Source organism: Schistocerca americana, chromosome 5 (genome assembly GCF_021461395.2).
Source record: "Schistocerca americana isolate TAMUIC-IGC-003095 chromosome 5, iqSchAmer2.1, whole genome shotgun sequence".
NCBI lineage: Eukaryota > Metazoa > Arthropoda > Insecta > Orthoptera > Acrididae > Schistocerca > Schistocerca americana.
The window spans coordinates 622,141,133-622,159,080 of record NC_060123.1 but is presented as its reverse complement, the minus strand read 5'-3'; positions in this window follow the sequence as shown (position 1 = coordinate 622,159,080).

Below are 17,948 nucleotides of genomic sequence, written 5' to 3'. Positions count from 1 at the left end.
CGCCTCTGTAAAAGTTTCGGCAGAATTTATCTCCGGCCTTAGCCAGCTTTCTGTGTATTTAAAAGAAGGCAGCCTGAAAAAATTTAGTAGGTTCCACCTTTAGTGTTCCTGTGATTTATTGCAGCCAGGTGCATGTTGATAACGGAATAGGGAAGAGATTTTCGCTTGAGTGTCTGAGAGACAGCCATCCAGCCATAACTGACCGTGCAGATTACTTGGTTTTCTTGGCCTAGATATGAGGGAGTTTCTTCCCGTTTCGGTAGTCATGAATAGTATTCCAGTAACACATCTTCATAAAAGCAATGAGTTTTGTCTTGTGACTGACAACTCAAAGACTGAGCTACCTGCTGAACTCTTTCAAGAAACTGAGGAAGATGGTATTCTGTATTGAGGAACAATTCATTTTGCGACCAGGTGCTCATGGAATGCGAACATAATTATTGCGTTACTGAGATGGAAGTTATGTCAGTGGTGGAGGCGTTGACAAGATTCCATTGTTATGTACTCGGTAGGAGTAACAAAGCTTATACTCGTTACTAGCCTCGCAATACTTCATGAGCACTAAGTTAACACATGGAAGTTCAGCCCGGTGGGGTGGACTGAGAAAGATTCTAATAACACTAATTTCAGTCATCCGTGTTTAGAGGGTGTGATGTTTGAAACATTATTTGCGTATTCGCTTCCACATGTAGACGTGTAGCAGGGTAAAGATGCCTCTAGGAAAGATGCCAACTTCAGGTTGAGAGGCCGTACTGACGTTGATAGTAGCCACTAATACGTCATCAAAAGCAATATCTAGTTTACATAAGGATATGGGGAATCTACACTGGGTTACGTATATATCACATGATGTAATCAACAAGCTGATTTACTATAGTCGCCCCAGTCAGGTACATTTAGGATGTAAGAAGTGGTATCATAAATTTCGCCCTATTTGTTATTAACATGTAAAAGGTAAAGTCGCTGACAGGATCCACTACTTGCTTTCAGTCCTTCGAAATTAAAGTAACTAAGTGCTGTTGAAGTTTCCTGTCCTCAGAGAAGAGCTAACATACTTTTGTCTCATATTTTCGTACCTGTGAAGCTGATCTCAAAAGCTGAGTCATTAACACCTCTCAGAAAAGTCACTAGGAGGCAGTGTAATGAGTTTCCATGAAGAATTATCTGGAGATGGTTGGTCACGTGGATATGGTCATCCCAGACGATGGTCCACAATTTCGTCACAACACTGGAAAATAACGCTATGGCGAAATAAAATGAATATTTCCTTTTCTTCAACGTATTATCCTGCTTCATACTCATCTGAAGACTTGGGGAGATATACCATCCCCATTCTCGTCGTCGTCTTTGGTATTTGCATCCAGCCATGTTCAGCCACTTATTACTGAGTAACCGAACAGTGCTACTTCTAGTCAGTAGTTCTAAAGAAGAATAAATATCCTCGTCATGGGATTTGAGACCTTGTATCGTCACCTTCCTCTTCGGAGCTGCGTTCTGATGTGGAGAGGTTGTTTTTCGCAAACATCCACTAAGCTGATGAGGATCAGATGAAGAGTGAAAAGGTTGCGACAGTAGCAAGGACATTTACCGTATGACAGAAGGTGTTGGCAAGGCCACACAACTTGTCGAGTAAACTACACTAACTCACTCACAAATTGTTTCATATTTATGCTGGCCCATTCTGTGCAAGATGCATGGCTCATCAAAATGCACTGGTAGCCTAGATGTTCAGAGCCAAGAGTCACAAGGTTTACAGCATGTGTCCAACGTGGAGGTTTACCTTGAACTGATCCATTCACATGCGCTATAAGGCGATCATTTCAAATTTCAGCCCTAGGAATATCACACGTGTGGAAAATGTTACTATGCATGAAGTAATTCTGGAATATTCATTTTAGATAAGGTGCGTGCAACAGAATTCTTTTCAGCATTTTTGTGTCCCATGAGTCATCAGATAAAGCATGGTTATTTTATGAAAATAAATGAAGGTTGGCAGTATGTCCTCTATATCGTTGAAGAAGAAGCTATATGTGGTCAGATGATGGAAGAAGGATTTAGTATAAGAAACAGTTGTGTACCTCATGATCTAATGATGGGTATCAACATTATTCAACGTGTCATTATTCAATTTCGGTCTCTCGACACATTCTGCTTGCAATACTCTAAGAAGCGTTGCAAACTGCTTTCAGAGTATGTGACTGGGCTCTCTAATGGTGGAAATACAATGATGGTTTATTTCTGAAGGAGGAAGATGGTGCTGTGTTCATGAACCGAGAAGAAAATTTTGGTTCAGTATACTGCATCGTTCAATAGTTCTTACACTCAATCATATTTGCTATGTAGGAAACCTTGGGCGAGATATACTGGAAGTTATAACATGAATCGTATGAAAGATTAGCATATGAATTATCATCTAATGTTAACGTTTTCAGGAGCATCAACTTTTTATTTAATATTTGTGTATGATGTATTATGATGTGACATGTATTTCTGGTGGTTAACAGATTGTATTACATGTCCCTGTTCAGTACTTTATATGTGAAGAAATGTTGTAATAATTACATGTTTCTCATTAATATCTTCTGCAATAGATTATCTAATTAATTAGTCATTCAATGATGAACATACTTGGTTTTCTATTTATAATTTCGACTGAGAACTTCTGAGTCTGTTGCTGAAAGAAATGTGTGCAAGTCTTCAAGGATCATAAGAGTCAGCCAAAGTGAGTATCGTCAATATTTATGAGGCTCCTCTCTCTCTCTCTTTTTCTGTTTCTCCGTCCCTCCCCCCTTCTCTCTCTCTCTCTCTTTCGATATATATATATATATATATATATATATATATATATATATATATATATATATATATAATTTTATGTACATATACTCCCTTTACTCGCTTTTCTATTTGTGTACATAGGACACATGTGTTTTTCACATGCACAATAATGGAAAAGAAAATTCACATGTTATGTTTCTGAAACAAAATTTTACTCACTGATTGGAGGTTTCACAATCATTAACAAACCTTACAAGAAATATAACAAAATAGTATACATAAATACTGAACATATACAAGTGGCATGTGGAGACAATATATTCTTTCTCTCTTTGCAGATTTAAGAAAGAAACATATTTAGAATGAGTGTGGGCACATGCTTACCAGATCTCAGGAATAATACCATTCCGCAGCTTGAAATGTATACAATGGCTATGGAATGTTGGAAACTCAAGTAACTAATTTAGATACCAGATGGCACAATATCAACCACCATGAAGCTCGAAGAAGCCACACGCAAGTGCCATCTGCGATAGGAGTAGCACGGATGCCCATGAATGCAGACTGGCTATCCACGATGATGACATTAAATAATGAGGGGTTCTGGCATGATGCTACAAAATGATGTGAATACCAATATTATGCATGGGCAATCCTACATCAGTGTAAGTGGTACTTCATACATATGTTGCATCCCACTAATATTCCGATTAAGGGACAATGGTTTTTCTAGTAATTGTTGTCAGGCAGTTCTGCGTTGTCGCAGAATCATTGGCCAACTGCTCTCCAACACTCCTCAGTTCACACCAATTCAAGGATTTGGTGCCATCTCTAATACAGTAAAGTTCTCCTCTGAGAAGTTGCAGAAGTGACTGTCAATGTCAGTATCAGTATGCTGCTAGCTATTTCTTTCTTTTCTCATGTCCTTAAACATTTTAAGCGTGGCCCTTGACACTTTAAAGTTGCTATTTTATCCTCTGCATTCTATCCTCTGCATTATTTTAAACGCAATACGACTCGAAATGCCAGACATTTCTTTGGTTTGTTAGTCTGTTATAATTAATTCTTGTTATTATTTTTCAGGATCTGTATCACTTGAAATCCATCTTTGCAGGGTGTGTTACCACTGAATAATTCAAATGTTGTTTGTATGTTGTTCAGGACTGTAGGGATAATATAAAAGCCATCTTTTTCAGGATCTATTAACACTGAAAGACTCAAACAGTATGTTATTTTCATATAATTATTCTATTTTATGACAACGTATTATGATTGCATATTTTAAAGTGAGGACAGTCTGAGCTAAAATTTTATCCGTCGTTAATTTTTTATTTATATTGATCACTTATAAGCAATTTTTCTGCATGTGTAAATAATGATAATATCTTTACACACCACGAGCACAGAGAGAGAGTTTAGGAATGATTAGAATTTTTTAGGTACCTTCAATTTATCGAGGAAAAAATGCAATGTGCTTGGGGCATGACTGCACTTTCTCTATGTTCATATCCACTTCTGGGCACACACTTGGTGCATAGGATATTTTATACAGTCTTTTTTATGTGTTTGACATGACAATGTGGTGTCGTTTCTTATGAGCGTTCTCACTGTGTTGGTTTATAGGAATTTTCCGAAAGTATGATGATGGCGGCAAGATTCTGTCGACACCTTTCATTGTGGAATAAAATAAGAATAAATAGCTATGTTAGTTGCAGATGATCTTCCTGTTGACCAAACACAGATCGCTCCTTACGAACATATGCAACCTGTGTGATGTATTTTGTGTATATTTTAAATGTGAACTGTTAATCTTTCAGTTTATAGCGAATTTTATCTAGAGACACTGAATTATATAATCGAAGAGGGAGTGATAGAATCCTGTTCAATTAGTAACCATCCGTACCTTCACTTACTTGAGTGCTAAAAATAAATTATTTGGTTTACAGAATGGAAAACGAATTATATAATCGAAGAGGGAGTGATAGAATCCTGTTCAATTAGTAACCATCCGTACCTTCACTTACTTGAGTGCTAAAAATAAATTATTTGGTTTACAGAATGGAAAACACATATTTTCAAAATGTCTCCCGCTATATGATCAGCAGGAAACTCCCTGACGGTTGTTTTATCTGACTTAGAGTGATGAAAAGCAGGCGTTTTCTAGCGGGCGCCTTTCATACTTCACAGAACTCCATCTACGTAAGCCATTTGTTGATTCACAGACGGTCAGACACGGGTCGTCCCAGTGCAAAGAGCGACGCGTGTTTGCCAAATTAAGAACGTGCAGCTATCTCTCAATGTACAGCCAAAGTTTTGACCGTCTGAAACAAAAAAGCCGCTCTCGTCTTAATCTTTCATCATGGTGAACGCACGCTGTAGCAGCAGCATTGAGACATTTCTTTGTGTTTTATGAGGGTGCATTCGGCGAGCGACCTTCAGTGTAATGGCGAGACTGTGCCAATCAACGATCTTTTCAGATGCATTCGTAACACTGGGATCCAGGACAACATTCAGATTACATATTATCATGTCTTTTTTTCCGTTATGACTTTTGCGTGTGGAATTGTCTTTGTTCTCATTCCCAGTTGCTTTAGAACGTGATGATTTGAAATTGGTCTTGTGTTACGCATCTGTAAATCCAAGGGACTTTCACACAGCTTCTCTCAATAGCAATCTTCTCTAAACAACTTGTAATACAAATTTTTCGTAAATGTGTGATATGATGTTGGAAGATGTGTTAGATATTCTTATTCGATGTTTCTTCACAGCTACAGTGACCAACTTGTACATTCTATCTGCTAGTGTGTTGTATTGCGTTTGTTGCAAATGTCGATTTCGCGATTTCATGACCTTACACATTTTCCCTTAATCTACCTATTGTTCCTTATTACTTTCTGCTTGATTTCAGTGGAATGTATGAGATTTACGTTAATTATTAAATCTGGTATTCATTCGAGCCCCTACTAATAACGTAGATTCCCTAAACCACAGTTCCCATGGATGTCCTTAGCTTGAATTCTTTCGTTGCCCAGAGTAGAACTCCAAAATTTCATTTATATGTTTGGGAACAACGTTTAGTGACATACAGGGTGTTTCAAAAATGACCAGTATATTTGAAACGGCAATAAAAACTAAACGAGCAGCGATAGAAATACACCGTTTGTTGCAATATGCTTGGGACAACAGTACATTTTCAGGCAGACAAACTTTCCTTTTTAACAGATCGAAAGTTTAGGGTACGTGTGGGTTCCGTATTGTCCGACGTCTTCCTCCAGGAGAACGGAGTGCCTCAGGGCTCCGTCTTGAGCGTAGCCCATTTTGCCATCGCGATCAATCCAATTATGTATTGCATTCCACCTAATGTCTCAGGCTCTCTCTTTGTCGATGACTTCGCGATCTACTGCAGTGCCCAGAGAACATGCCTCCTGGAGCGCTGCCTTCAGCGTTGTCTAGACAGCCTATACTCATGGAGCGTGGCAAATGGCTTCCGGTTCTCTGAAGAGAAGACGGTTTATATCAATTTTTGGCGATATAAAGCGTTCCTTCCGCCATCCTTACATCTCGGTCCCGTTGTTCTCCCATTCGTGGAAACAACTAAGTTTCTAGGGCTCACATTGCACAGGAAAAAATGGTTCAAATGGCTCTGAGCACTATGGGACTTAACTTCTGAGGTCATCAGTCCCCTAGAACTTAGAACTACTTAAACCTAACTAACCTAAGGACATCACACACATCCATGGCCGTGGCAGGATTCGAAACTGCGACCGTAGCAGTCGCGCGGTTCCGGACTGAGCGCCTAGAACCGCTCGGCCACCGTGGCCGGCTTGGACAGGAAACTTTGTTGGTCTCCGCACGTCTCTTATTTGGCGGCCCGTTATACACATTCCCTTAATGTTCTCAGAGTTCTTAGTGGTTCATCTTGAGGAGCGGATCGCACTGTCCTGCTTCACTTGTATCGGTCCATAGTCCGATCGAAGCTGGATTATGGGAGCTTCGTCTACTCGTCTGCTCGGCCATCCCTCTTACGCCGTCTCAACTCCATCCACCATCGGGGGTTACGTCTTGCGACAGGAGCCTTCTACACTAGTCCTGTCGAGAGTCTTTATGCTGAAGCTGCCGAATTACCATTGACCTACCGGCGCGACGTACTGCTGTGTCGGTATGCCTGCCGGCTGTTGTCAATGCCCGACCACCCCTCTTATCAGTCCTTCTTCGCCGATTCTCTCGACCGTCAGTACGGGTTGTATGTGTCTGCCCTGCTGCCCCCTGGAGTCCGCTTCCGTCGCCTCCTTCGACAATTGGATTTTGCCCTCCCTACCACCTTCAGAGAGGGTGAGAGCCCGACACCACCTTGGCTCCAGGCTCCGGTTCATATTTATCTCGACCTCAGCTCGCTCCCGAAGGAGGGTACTCCGGCTGCAGTGTATTGCTCACGGTTTGTCGAACTTCATGCTCGACTTGCCGGTCACACCTTTATTTACACCGATGGCTCCAAAACTGACGATGGTGTCGGCTGTGCCTTCGTCGTCGGGGCCGTCACCTTTAAATACCGGCTCCTCGACCAATGTTCCAGCTTTACGGCCGAGCATTTTGCTCTCCATCAGGCCGTTCAGTATGCCCGCCGCCACCGCCATTCATCGTATGCACTCTGCTCTGATTCACTCAGTGCTCTTCAGAGCCTTGGAGCTCCCTATCCGGCCCATCCCTTGGCGCAACGGATCCAGCAGTCCCTCCATTCTTTCGCTGATTATGGCTCTCCTGTCAGCTTTCTGTGGGTTCCCGGACATGTAGGAGTGCCTGGGAATGACGCTGCTGATGCTGCAGCCAAGGCTGCAGTCCTCCTGCCTCGGCCAGCCTCCCATTGTGTCCCGTCATCTAACGTTAGTGGGGTTGTTTGTAAGAGGCTTGTGTCGTTGTGGTGGGATACTTGGTCATCCCTTCAAGGAAACAAGCTCCGGGCAGTAAAACCGTTCCCAGCTGCTTGGACAACCTCCTCCCAGCCATCTCGGCGAGAAGAGGTCCTTCTGACCAGGTTGCGGATTGGGCATTGCCGGTTTAGCCACCGCTACCTGCTCTCCGGTGACCCACCCCCGCAGTGCCCTTGTGGCCAAGCATTAACAGTGCGCCATGTTTTATTGTCGTGTCCCCGCTTTAGTCAATCTCGTGTTGTCCTGTCCCTGCCATCTACATTACCGGATGTTTTAGCTGATGACGCTCGAGCAGCTGCTCGTGTTCTTCGTTTTATAACTTTGACTGGCTTGTCCAAAGACGTCTAACTCTTTTACTTATTTTATCTGCATCTTTGTAAGGACTTTCTGGTGTCCCCCCCCCCCTCCTCCCCTTGAGTTTTACTAGATTCTATGTGCTCTAACAATTGTGACTGGGCGCTAATGACCTCAGTAGTTGAGCGCCCTTAAATCTCAACAAAAAAAAAACTATGACGTCTGAATAGCTCTACATCAGAATTATGACATGTTTCGTGACTCAGATTAAGTACAGAGTAAATTTAAATTATATTGGCGGCTAATAGTACAGATATTTCAGTGCATTCGAATGACGTCCCTCATAATCTGCCGCATGCAAACTTTGTTTATAAGGCATTGATTGAACCAGCTAGGAAGGGTTGGAAAGGGCTAGAAACGTACAAAATTAAAACCTACTAGAAAAATGCCAACATGGAAATTAAATAATGTTATCATGACGTACGCCAAAGAGTACAAAACTGTAACTGAATTTCATCACGATAAAGTACTGTAATAGTTACTTATATATATTTGTCGATGTTGTGTTAATAACTAAAACATCCTCATTTAAGTGAAATTGCCCTTCAGATGTAAGGATCTTTCATCTCCTACTTGGACTGAAAAACGTCAGTTGCTTCAAAAGCTTTTTTTAAAAATGTGTTAAAATTAGAGCGAGCAGTATTCTCTGCAGGATTATTTATCATTAGCTGCACTACACCCACCCCTCCCCATTAACCCAACCCGACTCCCACGCAGAAAACCCACTATGTCAGTATGATTAAGATGTGGTTCCGACTTCAGATATATATTACTAAAACTGTCGATAAGTCCCTAAAGATAAACCAAATCCTAAATGTTTAACCACACCGAAAAAGGTAATAAAATAAATATAAGTGAAAGATTCAGCATGAAAAGAGCCGTACATTTCAAAGAGTTTTGTGTAGTGGGGGAAAGTGTCTGTTGCATTACATCAGAATCAAGTTTTACTACTTACATTCTAGGTAATGTAGACTAAGTTTATATGTGAAGCATTCGATGAGGAATAAATAGATTAGGGGTACTCGATACTGAATTTATTAAAAGAGCGGCGAGTCGAATAGAATTATGTCACATCTTCCATACACGTACGTCTCATTACGTTCAGGGGCTACGTCGAACAAGCACGCCACGCTTGCATTTATGTTTTAAAGAAATTTCATCAGTTCGGTAAAGTCTGCCTTAATGCTGTTTGCTGGGATATCTGGTGGCACAGACGACGTAATGACAAACCATCGCATTCATCACACAAGTTCCATTACGCTGTGTAGGTCACAGAAAAATAACCAGGACAGTTTCTGGAGGCCTGTTGTGAAGTGTGTATTCTATGTTAATTACTCAGTTGTTTTAGACCCCAGTATGTTCCACCTTCTCACCCCCTCTTTCGTAGCGGTCTGCATAAACTTTGCTAGCTGCTATTGCTATTCCAAAGTCCAATTGCTTTATCTATGGATCACATCCACTGTATGTGGACATATTTCAGAGCGCAAACAGTGTTAATAATCTTCTATCTACTATCGGGTAAAGTTTTGAAATCAATGGCCGCTCTCACCTTTTTCTCTGAGGAGAACATTTCTTTGAGAACATGCAATTGGATTCCTGCTCAGAATTCTTCAGCATCATCACATGTCGACCAGTCATCGACCTTACACTGCACACGCATAAAAAACTTATTTTGACACGGAATGTGCACTGACATACACAAGGCTAACATATTTCCAGCAAAATTAAGTTAAAAACTTCTGACCAAGATTTTCTAGAGGTTTCCCTGTGTTATAAGAGAAATGCAGGGACTGGAAATCGCCTAAAAATGTTACCAATTGGGACACCCTCTCTCCAGTTGCCAGCTCTACGGTTTCATTACTAAGCACCCAACATAGCGGCGCAGAACCGACCAGCTCTCAAGCCAACAATTAAAATTCTTGTGACGGCTTACCTCCCATGACGACAAGCATAGCTCCTAAATCCTCTTTTTAGATGCATAATAATGTTAACTGTCCCTAAGCGAGAAGAATTGAAACTTCCCCTTTGAACAATTATACATGACTGTGCTTAAACTGACACACAATATTTTGTTAGCGCAACGCAATCTGACTTTCAAAATTCCCTACAAAAGAATGGCCCTGACTAACATTAAACTATACCTTTCACAAATCACTTACCTCACAAAAATCTTCGCTGCTCAAGCTACTGCAATACCGCGAGCGCCACTACTGCCAGCTAAATAAAAGATTCAAACTATGGAAGGCACTAACTACTGATAGGGATAGTTAGCAATTGAAAGATATTAATAAAGAACAAACAATGTATTTACCTTGATATCATCATATATAAATATAGCAGTTCATGACAAATTTCAAAACTCCGCCATCTCTCTCCCCACATCCACCACTGCTGGCGGCTCACCTCCAACTGCCCAACGCTACGCGCTGTTCACATCCAGCTGCCGCTGCCCAACACTACAATGGCGAGTATTACAACAATGCAAAGCAGCCGCAGACTGCACACAGCACAGCCAGTGATTTTCATACAGAGGTGGCGTTACCAATAAAAAAACCTAAACAGCCTACTTACAGAATAAACAAGTAAATAAAGAATAAATATAATGATGCTACTAATTCTATAACACAACATTGAGGCACAGCTGGAATTATTCATCTCATAGAGATAGCTGTGTACAGAAATTTGTGTGGATTTGGAATGATCACTTAGGGTCAATCGTAAGTAAAGACATTGGTTCATTGGTAGCATGGAGGGATGACAGAGAAATGGACCAGTCATCATACAGACCACATCGACAATCAGAAGTTTACAGAAGAGATCGTCTAGCTGAAGTCAACGAGACAAAACCTAATCAGGGAAGAAATCACAGAATTATACGATGATCGTTCAACAAGTAATGCCCAACATTTTTTTTAAAAAGCCGGTAATATACATAGACAATAGTCCTTTTTGGTGTTTCACATTTGATATTTGTTCTGTGCGCCAATGAAGTTTCGAACCCTTCTGGCAGATGGGAAAGCCGTAGTGCAGCGCCATAATGACGCCTACATACGACTCACGTTACAAGCAGCGTGCTGTTACTGAATTTTTGTGTGCAGAAAAAGAAAGCGTGGTGAACATCAACAAACGTATGTATGCAGTGTATGGCGATGCTACAGTTGATAGGAGTAAAGCTGGGCGATGGGTAAGAAAAGTTACAGCCTCAGGAAATGCAGAAACAGAGCTCCACGATCAGCCGCGCTCGAGACGTCCTTTCACAGTCACTGCTCCAGACATGCTGAATCTTGCGGATGTAATTCGTGCCGAGCGGCTTAACTCGACAATTGGCTCTACAGTTGTTGGTCAACATTGGAAGTGCGTCTGCAGTCTCAGTCATACAGTGAAAACATAGCTTCCCCTATAGGACAAGAGCTTTTACCGGCAGGGAATACATGCTCTTCCACAATGGTGGCGTACTGCCATAGAAAGTGGTGGAGACTAAGTAGAAAAATAATATTGTGACCAAATTCTGGCTCTTAGCAACAAGTACGTTCTGAGAAAAAAAAAGTGGGGCATTACTTATTGAACGACCCTAGCAGTATTAGTATCATTGCAGTAATGGCATAAGCAACAGTACTAGTGGTTAAGAGAATGGTCACGTACTATCTTTGTAGTAGTAGCAACGGTCCTCCCTTTTTTTGTTGTTTTTTAGTTTCATTTCATATCGGCGGGAAAAATAGATTAGTTGGCAGCAGGTAGTAACAACTGCACAAATACACATAATACACTCAAACATCTAGACTTTATCTACTATTTTAGCGATGTAGATCTTAGGATGCGATTGTAAAGAAGCGCCAAGTTTTCATGCGACAGGGTCTTTTGCACTCCTTTACCGAATTTGCTATTTTGTAAAAACTATGGTCTCATTTTTATGCGACCTACACAGCGGCCGTTGAATATTTTACTTTGTAAGCCTTGCAATCCTTTTACCTCTACAAACAATTTGTTTCATTTTGCTACATAGTGTCCGAGACGATAGTTTTATAATGATCGACGGTATAAACTTTCTGTTATCTTGTTGAATAACCCGCCGCCACGCAGGAATTTGTCTCGCTGGACAATACAGGAGCTGATCATTTCAGCGCTGAAAATGACGGTAGGCTTAAGGGGCATGGTGATATGTAATGCCTCCGAACTTCTTATGTGAAATCTGTTGCAGTATTTTTAAGAAACACGGACGTTATTAATTTTGTGGCTTGGCAAGACAGCCCAGCCACTAGGAGGAAGCCGAAAGGCACGCGTTTAAGCTCACGCAGGCTGGCGTGAGGTCTGGAACAGTTAAAGGAGTTGAGTCTAGTAAAAAAAAAGTACGTAGCTTCTGGAATACTTAACTTTAATCCATAATTGGTGAACATCGTTCGTGACGGTACATGTTTTACAGCATCAATAGTGACTGGTAATGGCGCCTTGCTAGGTCGTAGCAAATGACGTAGCTGAAGGCTATACTAACTATCGTCTCGGCAAATGAGAGCGTAATTTGTCAGTGAACCATCGCTAGCAAAGTCGGCTGTACAACTGGGGCGAGTGCTAGGGAGTGTCTCTAGACCTGCCGATGGGCGGCGCTCGGTCTGCAATCACTGATAGTGGCGACACGCGGGTCTGACGTATACTAACGGACCGCGGACGATTTAAAGGCTACCACCTAGCAAGTGTGGTGTCTGGCGGTGACACCACAATTAACATCCTACATCTTTATTCTCCATGGCTAGATATTTACTTCTCAACATAGTCACCGTGGCAACGAACACATTCGGGAGGCGATTTTATCGATACCGTCACTGTAGAACATACGACTTTGTTGACGGAGCCACAACCTCACCTTTGCTCTCACCGCTTCATCACTATCACGATGAAGAACTCGAAGATGCTTCTTTTTTTTTAAGTTTTAGAAACAGACGAAAATCGGATGGGGCCACGTCGGAACTTATTGAAGATGGTCGATGTCAGTGAATCCAAGGCGTCGGATTGTTGGAGATGCCAAAGCGCTCGTGTGGCGTCTGGAATTTTCGTGCAGAAGCAGATGGCGCTTCATGTGTGGTCGATCCATTCGAATCCTAAACTCGATTACAGCATGCTGTTTCTCACGAGCCGACGTATTTACGTTACACACCGCCACATTTCACACTGAAATTGTTTTCAATAATTTTCAAAACGCCCTCGTTCAATGGGTCTACAGGCTAAAATCTTTCGGAGGCCATCTACTGAAAATTTGAATTTAACTATGTAACAGTCATCTTTGAATTGCATAAGTGCCGGAATCACGGTAAGGCATCTTGCGCCATACCAGATTATTCAAATAAACTGAATGATAACGTTGATTGAATTACCTCAAGGACAGGGAAGTACGACGCCTAGTGTATGTGACATTTATGCCAAGAATATATGTTCAAGTTCTGTTTTCCTAGTACCTCGTAAGTTTTTTTAGTTATTTCGAGAAAATATGAGTGGTAACTCGTAATTTATTGCATGCATTGGAAGATTTTTAATGACTTGAAGAATATTGAAGAACATTACGTAAACTGGGAAAGAGTTATTAATTCTGTGGGCTTCATAGAAATTCTTTGACCAAAACTTGTAGTCCGAACGCAGTCAGGGGTGTTTTAGGGCCACAAATAGACGTTTTAAGAATTATCTGTTGCGCAATTTAGGGGATTCTGACTATTAGTCATCTGTTTGACAGATTCTTCACTGGAGCTGCAAGTATATTACATTCATTCAAGCACTGAGGAACCGTTATCTTGAACAAAAAGTAGCTATTCCCCCATCAAATACCAGAAAGTCTAAAGGCTTTCACGTGAGACTTGAGCTCATTCTTCAAACGTCTGTCAGTTCACGTCGGCAACTTATTTGTGGTGCTCTTCTACGAGTTAAACAAATTTGCGACGGTTAGAATGACCATGGTTTGTCCACAGTGGATTCGCATTCGGGAGGACGACGGTTTAACCCCGCGTCCGGTCATCCTGATTTAGGTTTTTCCGAGATTTTCCTAAATCGCTCCAGGCAAATGCCGGGACTGTTCCTTTGAATGGGCACGGCCGACTTCCTTCTCCGTTCTTCCCTAATCCGCTGATGACCTCGCTGTCTGGTATCCGTTCCCAAAAACAACCCAACCCACCAATGGTTTGCATAATTTCAGCATCCGCTTTTATTCCTGTTTAGTATGGGTCCATTCACCTCAGCAAAGGGCTTGGACGGGCCACACGAGCACTTTGTAAGGAATCTCCTCACTAAGTTCGCGATATTGCCTAAGTACCCTACGAATAGGCCGAAGTCGGACACCCACTCTACCAATGATTCAGCTCATGATGTCATTTGTGATTTGAAATCAGCACAAATTGTGATGCACGGTATGTGTGTATGTTCATATTATTAACATGATAACAGTAACATTCTTCGCTTTCAGGAACTGCGAAGTGTATGAACATAAATTTCTAAGTAATTAAAGTAAGTTGGTAATTTTTACTGCACTTCCAATGCAATTGAATTATAGTGCAGCTTTATCTCATTGCATTTCATTCTAAATAACTACATGACGTGAAAGAGCTAATAGGTTACTGCTTATATTTTTTGTCTGCTCAGCAACATCTGACTGGAAGAATGAGCTTCCCGAACTGGTCTGAAGTAGATCTATACCCATTCATGATTCCACATCCAAGAAAACATGTTGAATGCTCGCTCCCCAGAGATCTTCAATCAAGTCTCAAATTTCGTTTAATAGCCCCTATGACCGAAATTCAGGTAAAAAGCGTTGGTGTGACAATGAGTCACATACTTTTCGAAATTCAAGAGAAGTTGCATACTGCTGACTGCCTTCATCTGTGTTTTCGTGATGCCTAGCGAGAAAGTGCGAGCTATGTTTCGAGTGACTAATGTTTCGGAAATCTATGTTGGTTGGCATGAAGGACTTCCTTCTCTTATTTCTAAGATATGTTGTTACGTTTAAACAGGGAATAAGAGCAAAGATTGTACAACAATGATCGTGAACGGTAGTTTGTTCGATCTCATACGCTACCCTTCCTCCAGATGGGTGTGACCTGTGTTCTCACCCAAACAATGAACATAGATTTATGTTTGATAGATCAGTGGTATGTTATGGTTAAAAATGGATGACTCAGCTACAAAATATGTATAAAATGTGATAGGAAATGTTCGGGAAACGACTTGCGACAGAATTCGGGTCCCATTCCTTGTAAAGAAACATTTGAGTTGGGCGTTTTAGATTTTGTTTACTGCCGTTGCCCCCAGTTTCGGTTTTTGGTCAACCACGAGTGTATGGAGACTTAATTTCAGTGTTACTGCCAGCACAAGAATTACAAGGCAACATCGTTCTATCATCATGAAGCAAATAAAAACATAATGGACCAGTGACTAGGGACAAACGCCTAGTACAACTACATTATCTACTGAAAAGGGGAACTATTACAAATCATGAGAAATGTTTGAAGCTTACATAATACGGAGCCAACCGTATTCGAGCAAACACAGCTACGAGCATTGCATGCAGCGGACAAAACGTAAATAAAATACTATCAAAAACACAAGATACATCTCGCAGCTGGACACACAAACATAGTCAAGATTATACAAATAACAGACGTTAAGGGTAGACGGCGTTGTTTAACCAACACAACAAAACCGCACAGCCCGGCACTTTGCCTCAAACTACGACCAGCCGCCTGTTCGTAATGTACCTATGCCTCACAATCATCCTTTAGACCACTAGGTAATCTGAAGATGTTCCACAAGGGCGAAACGCGTCTTTGCCAATAAAAAGATAAATCAACTTGCTACCAAAACTTTTATTTCAAACAATTCACAACCGCTTGCTGTACCTGGTGCCAAGCATAAAATAGAACGAACCGTACTTCAACGGTCTGCTTCTTGCAAAAGTACACCAGAAAAGATGCATTCACAGTTTCTTACGCCAAGAATGTAAAGGCACGAAAATGGAAGGGAGGATGATGGCAATTAAGACAAACACGGTTGAAGAAATACTGACAGTGCAACACAATGGGAAGAGGATCCATTACCTGACAGAGTGCTCAGTCATAACTCACAAGTTCGCGGCGCCCTCCCTCGGTAATGCTGGAATCCAATACGGTGTTGGCTCACCCTTAACCTTGATGGCAGCTTGCACTCTGGTAGTCTTATGTTCAATCACTTTCTGCAAGGTTTCTTGGGAAATACCAGCCCATTCTTCACGGAATGATGCACTGAGGAGAGGTATCGATGTCGGTCGGTGAGGTCTGGCACGAAGTCGACGTTCCAAAACATTCCAAAGGTGTTCTGTAGGATTCAGGTCAAGGCTCTGTGTAGGCCAGTCCATTACAGGGATGTTACTGTAGTGTAACCACTTCGCCACAGGTTGCGCATTATGAACAGGTGTCCGATAGTGTTGAAAGATGCAATCGCCATCCCTGAATTGCTCTTCAACAGTGGGAAGCAAGAAAGTGCTTAAAAACGTCCGCCTAGGCCTTTGCTGTGATAGTGCCACGCAAAACAACAATCTGTACAAGCCCCCTGCATGAAAAACACGAACGCACCATAACACCACCGCCTCCGAATTTTACTGTTGGCACTAGACACAAAGGCAGATGACGTTCACCGGGCATTCGCCATACCCACACGCTGCCATCGGATTGCCACATTGTGTACCGTGATTCGTCTCTCGACACAACGTTTTTTTGGCTTGTCAATGTCCAATGTTTGCGCTCCTTACACCAACGCTAGGCGTCGTTTGCCATTTACCGGCGTTATGTGTGGCTTACTAGTAGGCGTTGACCATGAAATCCAAGTTTCCTCACTTCCCGTCTAACTGTCATATTATTTGCAGTGGATACTGAAGGAGTTTGGAATTCCTGTGTGATGGTCTGGATAGATGTCTGCTTATTACATATAATGACCCTGTTCAACTGTCGGCGGTCTCTGTCAGGCAACAGACGGGGTCGCCCTGTAAGCTTTTGTGCTGTACGTGGCCCTTCACGTTTCCACTTCACTATCACACTGGAAACAGTGGACCTAGGAATGTTTAAGAGTGTTGAAATCTCGAGTACAGACGTATGACACAAATGACACCTAATCACCTGACTATTTGAGTTCTGCGGAGTGCCCCATTCTGCTCTCCCACGCTGTCTAATGACTAGTGATTTCGCTGATACTGAGACCTGGCAGTAGGTTGCCGCAAAATCCTCCTAATATGAAAAGCGGATGTTTTTGGGGGTGTCCGGATACTTTTGATCACATAGTGTATTAAATATTCACCTCCCTTAACTACCTGAGTAAATTTTTTTCATCTCTTCATACATTTCTTCAGTCTCTTCATCACCTGCGAAACGAGATGCGAAAATACTTGTACCACAGTGGTGGGTTTGGCCTTCGTCTCTATGTTGCCAACGATAATTCGTTCACTGTGCTGTTCGTAGAAGCTTACCCACATTTCTTTTTTCTTATTCATTATTAATTTTACTCTTGCGCTACTCCTATCTGATTTTGTATTTATATGCCTCTATTCACCAGACCAAACGTCCTGCTCCTCTTGCTATCCAGTTTCAATAAATCCCACTATATGTAACTGTAACCGATTCATTTCTCTTTTTAAATTTTTTAACCTACATGCCCGATTAAGGGATCTTACATGCCGTTCTCCGATCCGTAGGACGGCCGTTTTATTTCTCCTGATGGCAACATCCTCTGAGCAGTGCCCTCAAGGACATCCGAATAGGGGACTATTTTACTTTTCCCAAGAGAACGCCCGTATCATTTAACCATACAGTAGAGCTGCATGCACTCGGAAGAATGGATGTAGTTTCCCATAGCTTTCAGCCGTCGCAATTTCAACACAGAAAGGCC